Source organism: Lathyrus oleraceus, chromosome 1, assembly GCF_024323335.1.
Source record: "Lathyrus oleraceus cultivar Zhongwan6 chromosome 1, CAAS_Psat_ZW6_1.0, whole genome shotgun sequence".
NCBI classification, from domain to species: domain Eukaryota; kingdom Viridiplantae; phylum Streptophyta; class Magnoliopsida; order Fabales; family Fabaceae; genus Lathyrus; species Lathyrus oleraceus.
In genome coordinates this window covers 54138380-54154793 of record NC_066579.1, presented here as the reverse complement: position 1 = coordinate 54154793, position 16414 = coordinate 54138380, and positions in this window count along the sequence as shown.

Sequence of the window (16414 nt, the reverse complement as noted above, 5' to 3'; positions counted from 1 at the left end):
TGTTCTAACACTAATATCATGCAATTTCTAAGAAAACCTTAAACCTAAACATATGATTCTAAACAGAGAGAGAGAGAGAGAGAGAGAGAGAGCACCAAATTTCTAGTGTTTCAACATGTTCCTCCTCACTTTGTGCCTATTCCACTCTCCAATGGTTTCCCATTGAAATATTTTTGTCTTCCTCTATAATTTTGACAATATTTACACAGTCTTTTTATATAATCAAAAGATTCAAGATAATGCTGAAAATAAACACACTTTGATCTAAATCTTCTCTTTGACTGTATACAACATATGACATTAGTCTCTATGAGATATTTACTCAATCTCAACTTTCATTTTCCAAATCCAAGACTTCTGCTCCAAGCGTTTGTTCTGCAACGACCTTTACTCAGTCCTACTGGTTCTTTATTTGAGCCTTGATTTGTTTCAAGGTAATAGAAAATCTAGCTCTGTTTGTAGAAACTTCCACAAAACCAAAGCAATCTTGGAGAAAAGAAACTATTTATTTTCACCAGCTAGATTGTCAATCCTAACCACAACCACACAAAAATGCCAACCTGAAATCTTCAAAGATCTTCACAAAATGTTAATCACAAATGAACATTCTCACACATATCTCACACCCTAGGTTGAGAAGGCAATCCTAAGGAGGACTGTCGAAGGAAATAAAAACCCTATTAAAGGTAATTTAGCTTTCAATTGATAAGGATGGTACAGAATCATTACCAACACCGACCAATGGGCGTATACCCTTAAAACACTTACAAGTTTTTCCATTCCAAAAACTTAGAATGCAACTATGTTTAAAAAAATTATAATTATTTGACAAAACATACACGAACACATTATGAAGAACCTTACAAGAGACAATAAAGGAGGTGCCGTCTACTCCACATCCCCTCCAAAAATGGTAAATAAAAAGGAAAAGTATGCAACATCACCATGATGGATTGTGGAACTCGCTTCACCCGCTAGCCACCATCGAGATTGACAACCCCGAGAAACGATTTTCCCTTTCTCAAGTTTTAAAGCGGGAAATGGGTCGAGTGCAAGCCCCTTTGGATGGGAAAGTCTTTAGAAACAAGCATGTAAAAAGCAGTAATACATATCAAATAAGATTTTAAAAAACATAAAAATGCATGAAAGTTTCAAACAGAGAACACAGTATGTGGTACCATGTCTAAGTTACAAAAATAATATAAAGATTAATTCTTCAAAATAAGCTTCCTATCTACCACTCCTTTACCAGGGTCTGCCCATTCAATTAGGAGCTTGACCCCAAGATCAAGAACATTAACATGCTCTCGTGAATTTTGAAAGGTCTCCTTTGCAACATCAAGAAGATCTTCAATAACTTGAGATTTCTCCTTGCAAATAATTTTTCTCTTTTTCAACGACATTCTTCATTTTTTACTACCGGGCCATTTTTTCTTTTTCTAAATTTTTGGAGAGCAAAACTAAATTCTTTAAGAACTTCTTCAACTTCTCTTTGAGCAATCCCACCTTCTCACAATACTTTTTCTAAGTTTTTTTTATAAATCATGATAAAGGAAGCTAAACTCCCATTTATTTAAATACTACATTGTATAAAGGGAAGTAAAGTTGGGGTAGTTGGAATAAACTCGACTAGAGGAAGAGTAAGCTTTGACATTTATTCCCAGAAGCTCCTACTATATTTGTGGTCATTTCATAAAACCGATTTCCTCTAAATCGAAGTATACAGACAAAGTACCCTAGTACGTATCTTCAATCCAATTGTATCTTTCAAAAATGACCCTATCCACCAATGGCCTAAAACAAGGTACTTGATCATTTTTACCCAATATACTCATTCACACAAAGATCGAAAGTGAGTTTGAGGAAGGAAACCTCGTTTACCCACTCTTTCACTTCATGTGAAAGGTTTGTATGTCATCATTTTCCAAACAAAAAAATTATCCCTCAAAGACGATTTCTAAACATTTTAATCTATTTCCCCTCCAATCGACCTATAATTAGGGGAAGAATAGTGATTGGAACAATTCAGGGGGAATTAGAACAATTTGGGAGGAACTAATTATCGTAGTAAAGTAGTGCCACCAACATAGGAATCACTACGCCAAATAAGGGAAAAGAGGGCGCTTATTTTGGCCTATAACAGCGCTTTTAAGCGCCCTCTAAAGTGGCGCTGGCATAGGTAAAGACAGCGCTTTGTTTTCCTGGAGAAAGTGTTGTCTAAAGTGGCCCTTTAAGGGCCACATTATAGTGCGCTTTCAGAAAAAGCGTCCTCTGGAGTGGTCCATAAAGGGACACCTTAGAGGGCGCTTTCTGGAAAAAGCGCCCTCTAAAGTTGTCAATGTAAAGTGTTTAGAGGGCGCTTTCTGGACAAAGCGCCCTCTAAAGTTGTCAATGTAAAGTGTTTAGAGGGCGCTTCCTACAGAAAGCGCCCTCTAAAGTGTTAGTTATTTTAAAAAAAATTGTTTGAAAAACAGTGGATATTTAATTGGTAACCTGTTCGCATGCTGCAAAAGTGTAAAATTCATATTGATTTCATCCTTTAATCCAATGTTATACACCATTAATCCATTGATATATACAACAAGAATCCATTTATATACAACATTAATCCTCCATATATACAACATTAATATATGATTCTTTGATCAACAATATACAACAACATATTCATGATTTAGTAAAAGTACAACAACAATATACAACATATATACAACAACAGCATACAACAACAACATTCCATACATATATGTACAACAATATACAACCTAGCTATATGATTCTTTGATCAACAATGAATTGACACAATTCATCCTTCATTTCATCCAAATGAGCTCTTGAGTAAGATTTGTATTCCTCAAAGTACTACAATTAAGAGAATAAAACATATTCATGATTTAGTAACAAATTAGATGAAATATCCGATAATATTAAAATAAACCCTAAGTTATTATTCCATACCATTTTTGGGATGTCTATACGATTCAACGCAATGATATCTCTCATAAATCTCAATACAAAAAATCCGCAATCGACCGAATTGTTTTGCTGAGGACACTACACAGAAAAACAAACAATATATATATAGTTAATTTCTTACAAACACTATTATAAGCAAAAAAACAAACACTATTATAAGCAAAAATAAGATACTTAATATATACCTGAACTCTGACCCAGGTAATGTCTTTCCTATTACGGTAATTCTTTTTCGATCTAAATTTTAGTATTGCCCTAACAAAATAAAAACGTATATTGAGATCAATCTGACAGACATAATTAAATATACAAATACACACGAATATTTAGGGGAATTTCACTTACGCGTCAACCGTCTTCTTCATACTCGGATATTTACTCCAATCACCCGATAACGAATCGAGATAATACACCATTAGTCTCGAAAGATCCATAGAAACCAACACCCAGTGACCACTGTAAAATAAAACAAAAATTTAGATGCATGAAAATTTTCTACGTAAAAGATATACATAGATTACAATGAAATTATTAGAAAGAAAATCTAACCTGTTGCCAGAATTAAACGGTAAAAAATACAAAGTGGGTGTAGTATTATCGCCGGCCGCCATGAATCTATCGACTAGTTCATTCTTTACGGATGTTGGATTTTTCGTTATAAACGTTGTGTTGATACGGGAAGCAGCAATAAAATTGAATCGGTTACACAATTCAGTTCCCCGCATCAATGTTACATACATATACCTTAAATAGAAACATAATAAACATTAGACTACTCATTGAAATGTGTAAATAAATTGTTCAACTAAGTAAATAATAGATTGATCAGAGTACCATATGTATGTATGAATGACAGCGATGCCCAATTCTTCGTGTTCAAAAAGTTGTTGCATGTCCTCCTTTGCAATTATTTCGGAATGAGCAATTCCGAAAACACCTTCATCAAAATCTACACTACGGATGGCGCCGTGCATAATATCGGACTCTTCCACCATTTTCTCAAGACGCATCATAATTTGAGATTTTGTCCCGGACGTCGTTGGAATATCGTTACCAGCTTTTTTCAACTTTCGACCGGGAACCTAAAAATTCATATAAATTAAATCATGACTTTTTGTGATGCAACAGAATCGTTGCGTATATAATTCAATGGGTATATATATTTGTACCTCTTTTTGAGATGCAACTGACTCGATGCGTCTTGAAATCCCTTTACCAACTTTATGTGTGGGTCTTGTAGGAGTCTAACATTACCATGTAATAAGGATTGATTAAATATCATAATTGTAGCTGAATTGAAATGTGAATACTAAATATTCATAATCATTTAGAACATATATACCTCGGCATCTGGGAAAATTAGATCTGACGGCCATCCAACAAAAGATCCGACTGCATCTCGCATCAACGTTGTCTCTGAAACAACGTCAGGTAATGGTAGAAGCGCGTCGGTATCTAATACAAGGTCAACCGAAACTTTCATATATCCCACCGGGAGGGGATTATGGTGAAGTAATTCACCCGAAGTGTTGTGCATTTTTCCCTTGCCAACTATGCGATAAGTTGGTGACGATAGATACAACTGACAAGGTGTAATGCCCTAAACCAATAATAAATGTTATTGTTAACGTGTATATGTGTCAAGTAAAAAAGTGTTATTTTAATTTCATAATAACATATATAATTACCTCGGGAAATTTCGGTTGACAATTGATACTAGCTCGGTCACTAGTATCTTTTGCCTCGCAACCGCACCTTTCCTCTCTATACCTTGCATTCTCCTTTTGCAGTTCGAGTACTTGTGCCCTTAACTCCGCCAAGGTCTCCATCACCTCTTTGTTGGTAGGATTTTTTGTTTTTGGTTTTTTATAAAATGAAGACGGAGTCACACCAAAACCCTTACCCCTCACACGACCGGAATACTCAGGAACATTTAGTACTCGACTAAGTACGCTCCTGCAATCCTGGACCTCGGTTGAAGGTAAGGTTTGGGATAAAGTCTCCTGAAATATTATTAGAGGAGATTAAAAATGAATTATATGTCTAACAAAATTTTCGATATAATTAAAGAAATAATGTTACATATACTTACACATTCGTCATAAACATTTTGAACCGCTTCAACGACAGCCCCATCCTTCCCAACCCGAGCAGCCTTCCACAATACGTGCTCCGGAAGAGATGTTGCGTCACTTTTCTCCTCGGCTAGCTACAAATTGAATAAGATTATAAGATCATCAATTATAACATATTGTGACAATGTATAAGCTCATAGCATTTGAATATACTCACAATTCTTTGTTGTAACCGTGCATATCCCGTACGCCCTTTTTTGTACGGATACGCGGGTTTTGATGCCCTTTTCCGATTTTTGTCGCTTACTTTCTGGATAAAAAAGTTTAAGGCATATTAGAACCAAGTAACTTAACAATTGTATAATACCATAATTAATAGACATTACATGGAATTTTTCGTTTCTTCGTTTGGCGACAAAGTTATCCCATTCTTCGGCTGAAATAATCTCCGCATACTTCATTGGCCGTTCTGCTTCAACAAAGTTTCCTTCCTCATCCTTGAGAAATTTGTTGGACAAAAAGGATCGAAATCCTCGGAGTCTTTTTCCGGCCAATTGAATACAATATTTTTGTCGGCTTTCATCGATGTGAAAGGATCTCTAAAAAACATACAAATGGAGTGTGTTATTATAAGTAATATTATAACAATATATGGTCAACAAATAGTCAACAAAAAAACATATAATAATATATGGTAAGTACCTGTATCTCGGACCATATTTTTTCTTTGCCAACCTTCAATTCCGGACTTCTCCAATTATCACATGTAATCGGAATATGTTGTCGAACAAGGGAACCAATGTAACTTGCCAACATTGAACCGTTAGGCTCAATTAGTTGGTCTTCAGCACTCCAATGTACTTCAAATTTTTCACCCTTGTCTCTTGCACGAATGATTGACTTCATAACAGTCAATCCTCGTTTGATTTCTTTTTCAACATTGTTACGTGATCCACTCGCGTCATGGGTATCGTCTTGGTTAGCCATTTTATCTGTAATATAGAAATGATTCAATAAGACCCAAGTAAGACAATGACCATATTCGTGAAGCTACACAAAAAACACATTCATATACGTTCCATTTCTCTCATGTTACAACAATCTAAACTCTCTCTTTTTTTCATCATTATTGAATACAAACTCACACACACCTACTGCATACAAAAGACCAATGCAAACTTATGGTGTTTGGAACATGAACAAACTTGCATCCATAATCATCAAACTTCCAAGCACAAGCTCAAACACACTCCAAATGACATCAGTTTTCAATCAGAAATAAAAAACCTTACAACAAGGTGTTCATGAACACCATATAGTGCTCGTTTGCCCTAAACAACATTAATCAACATAATGCACAAAATGTAAAACTCAGTTTAGAAAATGCCCTAATCAAACACCTGAAGAAAGTGAACGGTAACGATGGAGAAGAGAAATACCTTCAAGGTGACGGTAACGATGGAGAAGAAAGTGAACAGCGACAGTGGACGCAGATAACTCAGTGAACGTGAACGCAGCAGTAGAAAAAGGCGACGACGACGACGACGGTGAGGGAGGGAGAACGAACGGAGGACGAGAGTAATCGCAGTAGAGAGTAATCGCAGTAGAGAGAAAACCCAGTTACGTAAACGAAATAGCATATAGAGAGGGAAAATAAAGAGACATGCAGTATATATGTTATAATTTTAATGTTTAATAAAGGGGACCTTAGAGGGCGCTTGTGTAAAAAAAGCGCCCTCTAAAGGGGGCCTAAGAGGGCGCTTCTAAAAGCGCTCTCTAAGGCTTTTCAAAAGCGCTTTATAAACTGGAAATGTACATGGACTTAGAGAGCGCTTTTTTAAAAGCGCCCTCTAAGGGTACCCTTAGAGGGCGCTTTCATAAACGCGCCCTCTATTGGTGTCCCTCCATTTCCTCATTATTTTTTCGCTTCACTTTAGAGGGCGCTTTGTTACAAAAGCGCCCTCTAAAGTGCGCTGTCTATTCCTCCTTATTTTTCTCTTCACTTTAGAGTGCGCTTCTTTAAGAAAGCGCCCTCTAAGGTGCGCTGTCTATTCCAGTTTTTGGCGTAGTGAATGGGTGCCACCGAAACCCAAAACGTTAAAAATGATAGAGGAAGAGAAAGAAGAATGTATAAGTAAAAGAATATTCTAAATGTATTTGATAAAAAAGAAGGAACTTTGATTATGAGTTTAAAATTGTAGAGACCATGGAGGTTCGTTTTGAAAGAGTGAAGAAGATAAATAACTAGAGTAAATATAAGCAAGAAAGTGAAAAAGAAATTAAAAAAATGGTTTTCCAATATTTAGACACTTAATATTGAATTTGAATGGTGATAGGAGAAGAGATCCGACAATGAAAATTAAGGGATCCTTAAGACCGTGTACCCCCAATGCCTAGATGTCAAATCATTAGGGGTATACGTGGGTTGGGTTGGATTGGGTTTGGTCTGACCAATTATCCAACCCGTTCAAACTTCATTGGGTTGGATTCATCGTCCAACCCACAATTCCATTGTCAAAACCGACCTGAACCGACCTGTTCATTAATGGGTTGGGTTGGATTGGGTTTGTGGGTTGTGTTTCAAATAAAAAATATATATTTTTATGATTCTTTTTGTCAGTTTTAAAAAAATATAACACAACTCAATACAATCATAATCATTTATGACACTCAAATTCAATGAAACACATCATATAATGTCTAATAAAATTGATCAACACGACATAACACTTTATAATAGTATAAAATTTAACAAAACATGTTATTTCCATAAAACACATAAGTTGTAAATGATACAAAAGAAAATAAGAAACAATATTCAATCTTAGAATTATGTAAACTCATTGGTCTAATAGTATTATTGGTGGATAATAATAGTTTTTTGAAAAAATTATGGTTATTAGTGAGATATTAATTTTATATTTTTATTTAAAATAATAATAAAAATAATAAGAAGTTATCAAAGGCATATCAATGGGTTGGATCAACGGGTCTGCGTGTTGCAAAACTCAAACAAGATATCCGAACCAAAACTATATGGGTTGTTGTGGGTTGAGTTGTATATACCCGTAAATGAATGAGTTTGAGTAATTTATGAATTGAGTTGATTTGGGTCAACGGATTTGTGAATCGACCTGCATCCATGAAGATCCCTACAAATCATTAGAGATTAGTTAATCCAAAACGTCAATTCTTTAAGGACATAGAGCGAGACTAGGTTCGAGAAACACAAACTCTAAAACCCTCCTAAAAGCCTAACAAAAATATCATATTCATGTAGACACTATTCTGACTAAAATATTTCATTTTCTGTCCTCAAAGACTTGAGCTTCATATTGTTTGTAGATACACCAATTGTCAAACTCGAGTAGAAGAATTTGTCCGTAAAATTTGCTATCAAACAGTAGTTCACTTCCTCTGTGTGAATAAAAAGATTCTTACCGAATCACTTTAGATGTCAAAGTTTTACACGTTTGTTAACTTTTTGCTTTGAATTATGATACCTATCTCTCATGATATCATCCAAGAAAAGTGAAAAAGTTATTCTCTTTACAATTCTAACATAAAGTTCAAAAGGCAATTGTTACATCTAAGAAGTTTAAATTGATCAACAAGTATGAATAGTAGGGCTTTCTGCATGCTTGGAATATTTTTCATCGCATATTTGAGATTAAACATGTAATCAAAACGTGAAATGGTAAGCTGAAACTGAATTGCTAAAAAGATAGAGCGTAGGTAAACAATCGATGTTGCAATACATGTTTATTCTATTGTCTTTATTCTATTGTCAAAAAATAAAAAAATTATCTGTCTTTACAATAAATAGTCAGTCATATTTATTATACGGGATTACAGTAAGAGTCTCTTTTGGTAAGATAAAAGAAAAATATAAAATTTTTAACTTTTAATTTTTATTTTTCCAGTCCACATTAATAAAAACAAAAATGCTCTGTTATAATTAACTTTTAACTTTTAATTTTAACAAAAATGTATTTTTATTATTCAAAATTATATATATATATATATATATATATATATATATATATATATATATATATATATATATATATATATATATATATATATATATATATATATATATATATATATATATATATATATATATATATATATATATATATATATTTGCGTCAATTTACAAAATGAAAGATGATGCAAAGTTTAATGTCTTTAAGTAAAATTTATATTATATAATGAATTTCGAAATAGTGTTGATAATTCTCAACTTAGTTAAACATCACAGGAGAATCAATAAGATCAACTAAGATGAAAAAATTCAAGATATCATTACAGTTCTATTGTAGAATATTAAATAATAAACTTATTTTTATTATTATTTTAGATTAATCTAACTAAATTCAAAATTACAATCTTATTAATTTGTGTATCTCGTTAAATTTCATTATAAAATTTATATACAAATTAAATATTTTGATGTTATCTTTAATTTTTCATATATATTAAAATTGTTTTCATGTTTTTATTACTATATTTATTTTTCTCAAATAAAAGTTAATTTAATAATATAGTATAATCAGATATTGAACCACCATTTTTTAATTAAGAATGTTCTTTTATGTCATTTTGTATCCATCAACTAATCTAACAACAAATTTACCAAATACTCAAGTTAACTTATCAACGATCAGTCATCGGCTATAAGCTATCAACCATCAGTCATCAGCTATCAGTTACCAACTATCAGTCATCAGCTATCAACTATCAGCTATCAACTATCAGCTATCAACTATCAACTAGTTTTACCAAACAGAGCCTAAGTCTACAACTTGACTGTACATCCTATCAAAGGAGAAATATATAAACACTTGTATATAGAGTAACTATCATAGAGACTCACCCTAAATAATAGCAAAAAAAAAAACTAAATTACCAAAGTAATATAAACTTAGAATAAAACTAATAAACGTCAAATACATTTAACACCTCCCCTCAAATTTGATTGTATGTCATGTAAGCGCAATTTGTGAAAAAGAGTAGAAAAGGAACCAAGGTGAGGAGGTTTCGTGAAAATGTCGGCAACATGCTGTGTCACAAAATATACTCACGAGTTGAGAGTGTGAGATTCCTAAGTCGTTGAGAATGTAAAACAACCATTGACGCAAGTAGGATTGGTCAATGCACGATATTCTGCCTCTGATGAGAAGCGCGAAACAACTCCATGTCTCTTGCTTTTCCAGCAAATGAGAGAATTGCCTCGGTAAAAATAGAATCATGTGGTAGATTTATGTGTATCGCTGCAAGATCCTCAGTCAGAGTGGTGAATCCATATAATGTGGTGGAAGAGTCAGTTTTGAAAACAAGTCATTGGCCGAAAGCATATTTGATGTAGCGTATCATTTGTATTGTTGCTTGAAAGTGAGCTTCAGTTGGATTAGACGGAAACTAATTAGGCTTACAAACGGAAAAATTGATGTCAGATCGAGTATGAGTTAAATATAAAACCTTACCAATAGGACTTCAAAAAGAAGTAGGGTTAGAGAAATATGGATCCGTTTCAAGGTTAGTTTTACGATGAGGATCCATGGGTGTGTTGGCTGGTTTTGCACCATGAAGCCCTGCAATTTGGAGAAGGTCAAGGTTGTATTTTCTTTGGCAAATGAAAATGCCTTGTGTGGAACGAGCAATTTCTAAGCTCAGAAAATACTCGATGTTGCCTAAGTCTTTGATACTAAATTTGGTGTTTAAGACAAGTTTGGTGTGCTTGATTTCTTCAATGTTGTAACCTACAATTAGGAGATCATCAACATAAATCAATATTACAATAAAAGAATTGGTATGATTCTTTATGAAAAGAGAATGATCTGCCTTAGATTGTTGATAGCCTAAGTTAATGAGAGTTTTGGTAATTTTAGAATTCCAATGATGGCTAGCTTGTTTTAAACTATAAATGGATCTTTTTAATTTACATACAATGTTAGTATTGCTGACTTTCAAGCTAGGAGGAAGTTTCATGTAAAATTCCTCATCTAAGTCACCATGAAGGAAAGTGATATTTATGTCTAACTAATGAATAAACCAAAAATTGGAGGAAGTTAAAGATAAAATGATTCCAATGGTGGTAATCTTAACAACATGGTTGAATGTTTCTAAATAATCAAGGTCTTCGGTTTGAGTGAAGCCTTTGGCCACTAAGTGAGCCTTATATCTTTCAATAGTCCCATTGGTGTGAAATTTGATCTTAAAGATCCATTTATATCCAATGGGCCTTTTGTTAGGGGGTAAGGGAATTAAATCCTAACTGTTAGTGTCAACTAGGGGTTGTAATTCAAGCTTAATAGCTTGGAGCCAATTTGAGTCATTGATGACCTTAGTATAACATCTAGGCTTAGTAATAGTGGATAACTTAATATTAAAGCATTTATGATTGGAGGATAAATGATCATAAGACACAAAATTATGAATAGGGTATAGAGAAGTACTTGCATGGTGAGGATTGGACAAAGGAGAAATACATGTTAGAAGAGAATAATGGTAATCATGCATATAATTTTGAGGTATAGTAACCCTGCTGGATTTTCTGATGGTATTGGTATTATTGTCTTGGATGGAGGAGTTTGATAAAGGCATGGGAGTAGAGATAGGTTTAGGAGAAATCTGATTATTAATAGGAGTAAGATCAGTATCAACTGTTTTTTGGGTAAATTTAGTATGAGGTGTCGTGGAATTTTGGTCTAGAAGGGATGCGTTGGTGGGGGTGGGGTTGTTGGGTGATTATGGGTTGGAAGGTAATATCTGTCATCCTAAAGATAATATGGATGAGGAAGGGATTTAAGAAGGTTAGTAGTGGTGTTTGTGGTGCCGATGTAAGGAAAGATATTCTAAAAAATAGCATCTCTATAAAGGAATATTTGCTTGCTATGTAAATCAAAGAGAATATCACCCTTGGTGCCATGTTTATGGCTTATGAAAATACACTTCAAATTTCGTTCTATTATTCTTAGAACTAACAACATAAACGAAATATCCAAAAACTATTAAATCATTGTAATGAGGGATATTATTATGTAGAATGGAAAATGGAGTTTGATGTTTTAAATTTTTTGAAAGGAGATGACTAATGAGATAGACATCATGAGAAAGGGCATGGGCCAATTTTTTCCCGAAGCTTAGCTTGAAAAAGAAGGGATTTGGAAACCCAAAGGAGGTGTTGACGCTTGCGCTCAACCACTCCATTCTGTTGAGGGGTATCAATACAAAAAGTCTGATGAATGATGCCCTAATTCATGTAGAAATCTTTTAGTAAAAATCCAGTGCCATCATCAGTTCTTATTTTGTGATGGTAGTTTGAAATTAAGTTTGAACTAAAGATACAAAAGATTTAACAAGGTTTATAGTTTTAAACTTAAATTTCATTAAATAAATCCAATAAAACCTATTATCATCATCTACAACAGTTAAGAAATAACGGTGTCCAAACATAGGAGGAGTGGAATAAGGCCCTTATATATCCATGTGAGTAATGTCAAAGCATGCATGAGAATGAGAAAAACTATGGGGAAAGGGAAGTCATATTTGTTTGGCATAAAAACAAGAATCACAAGGAATGTTATGTTTATTAAAACCATTCAATGCAAAAAACTTATTGATCTGAGCTGTTATGTCATGGTAGGGATGCCTAAGACGATTATGCCACAAATTACAGTTATTGATAGACCTAATACTATTAGCACATGGGCCTTATTATAGTGGGGAAGACGAAAGAAGTAGAGACCTTGGTGAAGGTCAGTTGAACCAATTGTCTTCAGGGTATGATTCCCTTATATGGTGCAATGATGAAAAGTAAAATTAACAGAGCAATTCAGAGAACAGTAAGTCTAGGGATATAGATAATATTCGTGAAAAATCAGGGATATACAAAACATCAATAAGGTAAACGTGTTTAGTGAAATAGATGGTGCCACATTGGTTTATGGTAATCGTGTGGCTATTTCGTATTTAATGGTTATGGTATTGATGGTGAGAAGAGTTTGAAATAAGGATCAATGGTGGAACACAAGATCTATGGCCCCGGTATCTAAGATCCAAGTAGTAGTAGTAGTAGTAGTAGTAGTAGTAGTAGCTAAAGTTAAAGGGGATTGAGGAATACCTGATGTATTGTTCATCACATTGTGAAATTGATAGACTTGAGCAGACGATGTGGGAGAGGACCGATGAAGGAGAGGAAGAAGGGATTTATGTTGATCAGGTGTGAAAGGTGAATGACTAGTGTTGGAAGCATTTTATAGATGAGCTACTTCTGTTGAATTGGTCAGAGTATCAAGGAAAGAAGCTGAGTTGTTGATTATGGATTTCTTGAGATGAGGTGGCAAACCATGCGTCTTGAAACAAACATCCATTGTGTGTCCATGTTTGTTGCAGAATGTACGTGCACATTTTTAAACCTCTACCACAACCATATGAATTAGCTTTCTGTGAATGATCAGTTTGAGAGTTTGTCTTCTTCAGTAGGGGTATTGAAGTGTATTTCCTGTTGTATTAGCATAGAGAAAATTTTATTTATGAGAGGAATGGGGTTTAGAATTTGTAACATGTAATCGGTTTCACGATAGGTCTTAATGGTGGGAATGAGGTTGCAAGCACATTTGATAGTGCAATAGGTGGGAATGGGTCTAAATTTGTCCAATTATTGCCATAATTTTTTCAGGTTGGTAAAGAATTGTGTGATAGTGAGATCTCCATGTTAAGGTTGGCCAATTATTATTGGATATCAGAAACACATAACATATCGCCCTGATGGTATTGATCTCGTAGCTGAGCCCAGATTTTGTGGGTTGTATCCATCCAAAGAATTCTTTGAGAGCTCTCAGTATAAATGAAATTAGTTACCCATGCCATAGACATCATGTTGCACCTGTTCTTGGAACAGAAAGTAACAACCATTGATCTACTCCAAGAATGATAATTGAGATTGTTGAGATGAGGAGAAACAATAGTGATTCCGAGATTATTAATGGGTTGCATATAGTAAGGATCATCATGTCAATTTGATAACTTTTTGTGGTTTAATGATGAATAGTGGTGGTGTGGGAATTTCAATTTAGGGTTTTTTGCGGCGATTGTGGATGTGTGTTGTTGAGAGTTTCATTTGTGGGTTCAGAGTTTGCCATTGATGAATAGAAGAAATGAGCAGAAAAAGAATAAAACAAACAAAGAAAAATGAGAGAAAGAAGGAAGAAGATGAAAAAGAGAGAGAGAGAGAGAGAGAGAGAGAGAGAGAGAGAGAGAGAGAGAGGAAATGGAGAAAAAATAGGATTTATGATCAGTGAAAAGAGAAAGAATCTGAGACTATCTGGGAGATTATGAAACATGGAAAAGATGGTGGAGATAAGGATAAAGTTTGGCTTAAAAACTGAATGAGAAATAAAGATGCACCACAAGTGTGTGTGTGTATGTGTTAGAGAGAGATAAGGGATCTTGAGAAAGAGATATGAAATAAAAAACAATAATAATTGGAAAAGCGGGAAGCGTCAAAGAAGTATTTCATTGATATCATGTTAACAATTATACGTTGGACGTATAAAAAAGAGAAAAATAGAATGAAAAAAAGAGAAAAATACAATGAATATGAAGTCGATTACCATAAGTCTTCAACTTGACTGTATATCATACCAAAGAGGAAATATATATACACACTAATATGTAGTGTAAGTGCCATAAAAGACTCACCATAAAGAATAGCAAAGTATATAAACTTAGAACGTCAAATATGTTTAATAATAATAATAAGGTTAAAATAGTCGGTTGGTTCATGTAAGTTAGCGAATCTGTAGATTTTCTGCGGATTTTCTTTCGGATTTTCCTGCGGATTTTATTTTTAGGAACTAAAACCAACACAAAAGTGAGATATAGAGACTCAAATCAAAATAAAAAATTCGCTAATTTATAGAGAACAAAAGATTATTTAAGCCTAATAATAATATTCTCTTCATCAATATCTTATAATTTGAAATTTTTATAATGTAAAAAATGAAGTATTTTTATGAATAAATGTAAATAAGTTAGATTTCAGAATTTGAAGATTAAAACTAAATTGTTTTTCAAGTCATCGACTAAACTTAGTCATAAAAGAGAGTTCATCTGTCAACCTATCACAAAAGAAACGACTTAACTAGAAGTTGTAGCTGGTCCAAATCATCAGAAGAGTAGACCAAGAACTTCATATTCTGAAGAATTGCTTATGGGAGACAAAGATGTGCCAGTCAGAACTCGATCTTCATTCAAACCTTCTGAAGAAACTCTTTTGGGTTTGCTATCTCTGATAGAGCCCACATCTATTGATGAAGCTCTTCTAGATAATGAATGAATTATGGCTATGTAAGAGGAACTGAATCAATTCACCAAAAATGAAGTTTGGGATCTTGTTCAGAAACCAAAGGGTTTCCATGTCATTGGAACCATATGGGTTTTCAGAAACAAGCTCAATGAGAAAGGCAGAGTCGTCAGAAACAAGGCTCGATTGGTAGCACAAGGTTATAGTCAGCAAGAAGGTGTGGACTATACATAAACCTTTGCTCCAGTTTCCAGGTTAGAGTCTATTTGGCTTTTAATTTCGTTTGCAGTAAATCATAACATCATTCTTTATCATATGGATGTTAAGAGTGCATTCTTAAATGGATACATTTCTGAAGAAGTGTATGTGCATCAACCCCCTAATTTTGAAAGTTCTCAAAACCCTGATTTTGTTTTCAAACTGAAAAATCCGTTATATGATCTGAAACAAGCTCCCAGAGCTTGGTATGATAGACTAAGTAACTTCCTTTTGGAAAATGATTTTACCAGAGGGAAAGTGGACACAAATCTCTTTTGAAAAAACTTTAAAAATGATATTCTGGTTGTGCAAATTTATGTTGATGATATTATTTTTGGTTCTGCTGGTGCTTCGCTGTGCAAGGATTTTGCTAAGTCAATGTAGGCAGAATTTGAAATGAGTCTGATGGGAGGACTCGAGTTCTTTCTCAGAATTCAGATTGATCAATGTTCAGAAGGAACGTACATTCACCAAAGCAGTATACAAGGGAACTTCTAAATAAATTTAACTTGTCATAATGCAAGTGGACAAAAACTCCAATGCATCCTACATGCATTCTGGAGAAGGAAGAGATAAGCAGTAAGATAAGTCAAAAGCTTTTCATAGGTATGATAGGCTCTCTCCTTTATCTAACCGTTTTTAGACCTGATATTTTATTCAGTGTCTGTTTGTGTTCTTGCTTCCAATCAGATCTTAGGGAGACTCATTTAACTGCTGTTAAGAGAATCTTTAGGTATCTAAAAGGTACTACTAACCTTGGCTTGTTTTATATAAAATTAATTGACTTCAAATT